This window comes from Octodon degus, unplaced genomic scaffold (genome assembly GCF_000260255.1).
Source record: "Octodon degus isolate 3935 unplaced genomic scaffold, OctDeg1.0 scaffold00105, whole genome shotgun sequence".
NCBI lineage: Eukaryota > Metazoa > Chordata > Mammalia > Rodentia > Octodontidae > Octodon > Octodon degus.
This window is the reverse complement of record NW_004524681.1, coordinates 872,249-877,870: the sequence shown is the minus strand read 5'-3', so window position 1 is coordinate 877,870 and position 5,622 is coordinate 872,249. Positions and strand designations below refer to the sequence as shown.

The 5,622-nt window shown below is 54.3% G+C and overlaps 1 pseudogene; it reads right to left on the bottom strand.

The window, feature by feature from the left end:
• LOC101564230 overlaps positions 1-1,928 on the bottom strand; it is a 12,145-nt pseudogene extending 10,217 nt beyond the window's left edge.
• Positions 1,929-5,622: the final 3,694 nt, after the last annotated feature.

Below are 5,622 nucleotides of genomic sequence, written 5' to 3'. Positions count from 1 at the left end.
CCAGGACTCTGCAGACGCTCCCCAAGCGGCTCTGGGGCGGGACCGCGCCAGCTCACGCCGCCGGCCTTGAGCCCGTGAGCTCCGGCTCCAGTTCTAATTCGTCTGTTCAGAAGCCTAATGCTCAGCTCCGTGCGTCTCTGCAGACACGCGAACAGGCTGGCGCAGGCTGCCGGAGCCGCCCTGCCGCGCCCCTCGCGCCGCTTCCCGCCTGCACACCCGCGGGCGGGCGGAGCGCAAGGCCAGCTGGAGCGCCCACGAAGGCAGGCCCGGGTGCGGCCTGCTGCCGGAACACGCTGAGCAGCTTCCCGAGCTCGGGGAGGGTCCCGGCGCGAGATTTCCAGGCGGCGGGGCCAGCCCACGTGGCAGGGGCAGCAGCCAGAGCCCGGGTCCTGCGCGCGCACAAGCTGCAAGACTGCGCTGTCCCCCAAGCACGAGCTAACAGCGCGTTGTCTCGCTAGTGCGAGAACCTGCCAGCGTCGGGAAGATCCGAAAGGTACCAAGAGTACTGTGGGGGAAAGGAAAGAATCTGCTCAATGGGAGGAACAACCGGCGTATGAAAAGAGGACCAAAGGAAGGGGGAAAAGAAAAGAGAAAACTGCCGAGAGATGGCTCAGTAGAAGAAGCACTTCCCTGGCAAGCGCAAGGGCCTGAGTGCAATCCCCAGTTCCGCAAAAAAAAATAAAATAAAATAAAAAAGGAAGCGGGGGGGGTATACTCCTGTATACATACACGATAGTTTGTATAACTGTACTGCTGATTTCTGCTGGTCAACTGAAAGGTGCAGTTAATGTTTTATTCTTTTTTCTTTTAAATTTCTTGTAACTTCTTTTTTTCCTTCCAGTACCGGGGTTCAAACCCAGAACCTTGAGCTTGCCAGGCAGGTACTTGCGCTGCAGAGCTAGCCCCAGCCTTATAACTTTCTTTAAACAATTTCTCAGGTTTATATCTGGTAACCTAAACAACTAATTTGAAGATAACATTATACAATACAACAACCATTGTCAAATTTTACTGTTTAATGAAATGTATTGTTTCTCATTTTTTAAACCATTTTGTATTCTTTAAAAATAAACAAAAATTAAATGTTTAAAAAACGAAGCAAAGCAGAGCTGTAGGGCCAGCTCCACTGGCGGCAAAGAGCAGACAAAAGAAAGCTGCTGCCTTCAGAGCCCCTGGGGGTGAGAAGAGAGCCTTGGAGAACTGAACACCAGAAGCTGTGGCGCACCCCGCAGGCCCCTCGCACTTAGCATCTCAGTCTGCTCCTGGCACTGAAGGCTGAGGAAACCCGTTTGTTTCTCCCCAGATGGGTTCTGAATTCGCCTTTGGCTTTCTTGGGATTCCCCAGGGAAGGCCCTGCCTGGAGTGCCTGGTGCGCAGCCCAGGGCATGACCCTGTTTGCAGGGTGAGTCCCGTCTCTGCAGCTGCTGCCTGAGCGTTGTCTTGGCCCACAACTAAGGGGTCAGCGGCACTTCACACTCGCCCTCTGATGTAATCTCAAAATCATTTCTGTAGTGCTGTAATGGCTCCGATTCAAGCCACCATCGCCACTGGCCTGGACAGTAACGCTGGAGACAGCTTGTCAGGCTGCAGTGTGGTCAGTGTGCTGCCTGACTCTCAGGGACCTCACGGTGGTCTGCTAGAGACAGACTACTTCTCCTATTGCTGAAGTGTGTGTTAAGCACATGACACAGCTTCGACCAGTGAGACGCAAGCAGACATCCATAGGAGGACAAGAGGAAGAGAAGGCAGACCGCAGGAGACCCTCGAAGGTCGATCTGACTGCCATGGGAGCACAGCGCTGCGCTGTGAGTGGGCCAAGTTAGCACGCGCGCACACTGCGTGCGGCAGATCCGGAGTGGGCCTCGCGCCGCGCCCGCTCCTGCCACAACTGTGAAACTCAATTCAAAGCGCCAGGAGCTATTCCCCATGCTCCGGAGTCAGCCACGGCTCACACGCCGCCCGCGTGCCCCGATTTCTTCCCTCCCTTATGTTCTCCACTCCATCCTTGTGCCCATACATGGGGTTTCCATGGCTGAGTCGGACTCCACGGGGTACAAACCTGTCCACCACATCCACGCATGGACACAGAGGTCGGCCCCACGCCCACGGGTAACACACGATGAACATGAGAGGAAGGGTGAACCCACACCCACCACTTCCCCCACGAAGGACAAGGACGAGTGACTGGGGTGAGGAAACCTACTTGGAAAGCGAGCTGAGCAGAGCGCTCCCTGGGGGCTGCAGGAAGGAAGCTCCCAGGCCCTGCGGAACCGCGTTGGGAGGCTGGCCCCAAGCCAGTTCCGAGTCCCGGGGTCTGACAGGCACTGGGCACCCTGCTTCCTGACACACAGCTGCGGTTAGCTGTAGGTCACAGCTCTATCAATCTAGAGAAAAATTCCTGATCAGAAAGTTCCAGGAGGGGCCAGGGAGATGGCTCAGTGCAATAAGCGCTTCCCTGGCAAAGGCAAGGACCTGAGTTCAATCCCTGGTTCCGCCAATAAATAAATAAATAAAATAAAAGGAAGAAAGTCCCAGGACTGCTGTCTCTTCCATTTCTTTCCCCAAAACAGGTAATTCTGCTGTTAACTATACGAGTACCCAAGGCATTTTCCTAGAGGACGGAAGACAGCAAAAGGTGACTTTTCCCGCAAAGACTGGTAGCTGGAGCGTATGCCCAGGTTTTCCTGGGCTGGGCCCGGGACTGGCCGGCTCCGTTTGCTCTGGCGTGAAGCCAGCCTGGGTCCCCAGTGGCGGCACCTCTGATCTAGTGGCTTGTTAGGTTCCGTTTGGTTTTTATCATTGTCCTCTCTCTTTCTCCTCTGAGCAAGAGGAGCTGAACAGGGCACACACAAGCACCCCGAGACCCTGTGGGGCTGGGCCCTGTGCAGAAGAGGCAGAGCTAACGGCTGCGTGCTGGAGCTCAGCTAGGTTTCCCATCAGCTGCGTTTCCCATCAGCTGCGGGCAGAATTCCCACCCCCCAGCTCTGCCTGACTCAAGGCCACGTGGCACCCTTGCTCAATCCCACGGGCATTTTTTTTTTCCAATACCAGGGTCTTGTTCTGAGCTATAGCTCCAGCCCTTTTTTCTTTTTCTTAATTTTTTTGGTTTTTTTTGACACAGGGTCTCACTGTGCACTTTGGAATCATAGTGATCCTTCTGTCTCAGCTTCCCCCGTGCAGGGATTACAGACTTGCACCACCATGCCTGGCTTCAGTGGCCAGCATGGCCCAGGGCCAGCACAACACACAGTACCAGGGATCAAACCCAGGTCCTTGCTCTTGCCAGGCAGGCACTTAGACCACCGAGCTATTTCCCCAGCCCCTCAGCCCTTTTTGATTTTTTTTTTTGAGATAGGGTCCTCCCGGGGTGCTAAATCACCCAGGCTGCAGTCCAGTTTGGGATCCTCCTGCCTTGGCCTCCCAGAGGACTGGGGCAACAAGGGTGTGCCACACAGTCCCACTCAGTTTGTCAGTGCTGAGTGTCATCCTCATGGATCCACCAGTAGGACCTGGTGTGGTTAAGCATGGGCTCCCCTCAGCTCCCAAGGAAACCCCTGACTGTTGGCAGCTTGTTCAGTCTCCATTGATGGCTCCTGGCCAGTCCTCAGTTTCATGGGCAGAGATGCCCTGAGCTCAGGGCACTCCCATTCCTAGGTTCCCTCCCTCGATGGTGACCTCAGTTTCTCCTCCAGCCTCTGCCTCTACACCAGTGGATGCCAGACTGACACACGATGTCCACCCTCGGCCTCTCAGTCCAGATGCCTCAGTTCAAACCTTGAAGCTGCAGCCCAAACCCAGACTTCCCAAAGCCTTTCCACATGCAGCAGGAGTTCCACCCTTCCAGCTGCTCAGACCCCAAGCCCTGGAGTCACCCTCATCCCTGCTTTTCACCCACACCCTGCACCCCGTCGGTGGGTTGGTAGGCCCTAGGGATCCTACCTCCAGCATCTCCAGACTGGGGTGACCCGGCCCTTCCAGGCACTGTGTCCCATTGGCCACCTCAGGTTAGTCTAAACCCAGCAACCTTGGAAAGCAGAGTTGGCGGCTCCCCACTGGCTCTTCCCAGGGCTCCAGCTCCTGTGCCTTTTAAATTGGGAGCTTCTGTGTTTCTCTGGTTGCTTCTTTTTTCTCAGATTTTTATTTTGAAACTATTCACAAAAAGTGACAAAACCATGCGGAACACACTCCCCGAGCCTGGGCACCTCCGGTCTCCTGCCAGTGCGGTGGTGGGATGCACACACGTGAAGAAGCCGCAGCGCTCAGGTCTACCCACAAGCCATCCAGGACACCTGGCCTGCGAGTCGCCGCCTCCGGCCGCGCCGGGTGCAGCGACGCTCAGACGAGCACAGGGCAAGGGCCTCAGCGCGCCGTGCAGACCCACGCACCATCCAAAGGGCCTTCCAGTGCGACCTCAGCCAGATGTCACACACCACTGTCGGGGCTTTTGTCCTCTCTCCCCTCCCTCCTCCCTTACAGGACGTAGGTGTTTTTAAAAGATCACCGTGGTTGTTTTCAGAGCGTCTCTAAGTTAGTCTCACGGGGTTGCACACTCGCACTTGGACTTCTTGTCACCAGTTACAAATCCCTGAGATCTGAAATCAAGCAAAGCGAATGAGCAGCGCAGCCTCGGCCTCTGACTGCAATCGGCCTTCTCCGTCCTCGGCTGTCTGCACTCCGCCACTTTGCTATCTGGGCAAGCTGGCGCAGGACAAGGAGCTGGGTCCTGCAGGGCATGCTGCCCAAGCACAGGCCCGTGCCCCGAGCCCATCTGAGGTCTGAGCCTACCCACAGAAGCCCTGGCAGGCAGGGTTGGGATGGACGGGCCTAGCCTGTGACCCAGAACCTCACAACTTGCAGCCTGCAGCCACCACCCAGCCACCAAAGAAATGACACTGCAACCACTTCTCGCCTCTGTCACATGCTGTCCTTCCTCCGTCAGCCTTTCAGAGAGCTGCTTCCACAGCCTCTGTTTCCCTGGGGTGCCCACCCCACAACCTCACACCAGCCCTGGGGGCCCTAGCCCTAGCTGGGAGCACCAAGGCCACGGAGTCCCACAGGACACGCAGACCCATAGTGGTGGCTCCTGAGCTGCAGATCTCACGTGCAGCTAGGGGCAGGCCTGCCACAATCTATATCCGGCCCTGTGCAGATTTATGTTTGAATTCCCTGAAATGTTCATTTTATTTGAGAAATCTACTCAATGTTAAAAGCCTTGATTGAAAAGGATGTTGCAACTAAAAACTACTTTCTATTTACAAGCCTAGTACATACTCTTCTGCATTTTACTTTTCTTTTTTTTTTTTTTTTTTTTTTTTGGTGGAACTGGGGATTGAACTCAGGCCCTTGCGCTTCCAGGCAAGTGCTTATTCTACCGAACCATCTCCCCGGCTGCATTTTACTTTTTTTTTCATATTTTTATTGATAAACAAATAGCAATGAGAGAGTTTCAAATCAAATCGCTAGGACAGTTTCAATAATTAACACACTGCATACATTCTTCTTGGTGGTTAATTGCTGTACAAGATGCAGACTTGAGATCTTATTTACAAACACCATTAGAACAAATCATTCTATTCATTAAGAGAATGTAACTATATATCTATCCTAACTACTTTGAATACA